Raw genomic sequence first — 1,805 nt, 5'->3', positions numbered from 1 at the left:
CAGTGCGCGCCGGAAGTGCTCTACTGTCCTGCGGCGGACGCCATGTTTCTGCAGGCAACTCGTTACTTTGTAAGGCTCGTACAGTAACTACCACATATACAGAATCACAGACATATACATACAGGAAATATATGTTCATATTGATTAACTGTTCATTTATTTTTTATTGTAGCAACATTTGACTTGTTTCTAGGCAACCAGCATGGTCGCTATAGTTTATGCACTGTGGTTTACAGGGGGAGATTTATCAAGTCTTGTGCTGAGGAAAAGTTGACCAGTTGCCCATAGCAACCAACCAGACTGCTTCTTTTATTTTTTTACAGGCTTTTTCAAAAAATGAAAGATGCGATCCAATCGGTTGCTATTAGGGTTGCCATCTGGCCAGTATTTTTATTTTGAAAATACCGACAATGTAATGGCTGGTATTTTTCCAATGGCCAGGATGCTTTTAACAATAGGTGTGTCTGTAAGATGCGCCTATAGTTAAAGGCTTCGTTCAGTCGGTTGACAGCGAAGAGCCATTGGTTCTTCACCCTGTCAATCACTCTTCTGACCGCCTGCGATATGCAAGCAACGACAAGAGGCCTAAGTGTCCTTCTTCTGCGCTCTGGTGCATGAGTGATGTCATCACGTGGTGGAGCACAGAGGAGAGAAGAAGAGATGACATACTATACGGGAGCCTGAGGAGTATTTTTATTTATTTACTGACAGTGGGAGTCTCGACTACAGCTTCCTAAATGCGGTTATTAAAGGGGACTGCTAGTATTACCTTAAAGGGGTATTTCAGGCAAAAACTTTTTTTTATATATCAACTGGCTCCGGAAAGTTAAACACATTTGTAAATTACCTCTATTAAAAAATCTTAATCCTTCCAATAGTTATTAGCTTCTGGAGTTTTCTGTCTAACTGCTCAATGATGATGTCACATCCCGGGAGCTGTGCAGGATGGGAGAATCATCAGAGAGCAGTTAGACAGAAAACAACAACTCAACTTCAGAAGCTAATAACTATTGGAAGGATTAAGATTTTTTAATAGAAGTAATTAACAAATCTGTTTAACTTTCCAGAGCCAGTTGATATATATATATAAAAAAAAAGTTTTGGCCTGGAATACCCCTTTAACCACCAGGCCATTTTACACCTTAGGACCAGAGCATTTTTGGAACATCTGACCATTGTCACTTTAAACATTAATAACTCTGCAATGCTTTTAGTTATCATTCTGATTCTGAGATTGTTTTTCGTGACATATTCTACTTTATTTTGGTGGTAAATTTTCGGCATTAGTTGCATCCGTTTTTGGTGAAAAATCCCCAAATTTCATGAAAATTTTGAAAATGTTGTATTTTTCTAACTTTGAAGCTCTCTGCTTGTAAGGAAAATGGATATTCCCAATAAATTTTATTTTTCACAAATACAATATGTCCACTTTATGTTGGCATCATAAAATGGACATATTTTTGCTTTTTGAAAAAATTAGAGGGCTTCAAAGTAAAGCAGCAATTTTAAAAAATTTCATGAAAATTGCTAAATCTGAAGGGACAGATGTTACAGAACTACAACTCCCAGCATGCCTGGGCAGTCTAGGCATGCTGAGAGTTGTAGTTTGGCAACATCTGGAGGGCTACCGTTTGGGCACCACTGTAACAGTGGTCTCCAAACTGTGACCCTCCAGATGTTGCAAAACTACAACTCCCAGCATGCCCAGACAGCCTTTGGCTGTCTGGGCATGCTGGGAGTTGCAGTTTGGCCTTCCTTGTGGTTGCCACAGTAAAGATCACTTTCCTTTCACTTTCAATTCCCCC

Source organism: Hyla sarda, chromosome 6 (assembly GCF_029499605.1).
Source record: "Hyla sarda isolate aHylSar1 chromosome 6, aHylSar1.hap1, whole genome shotgun sequence".
NCBI lineage: Eukaryota > Metazoa > Chordata > Amphibia > Anura > Hylidae > Hyla > Hyla sarda.
This window is presented reverse-complemented; position numbering follows the sequence as displayed.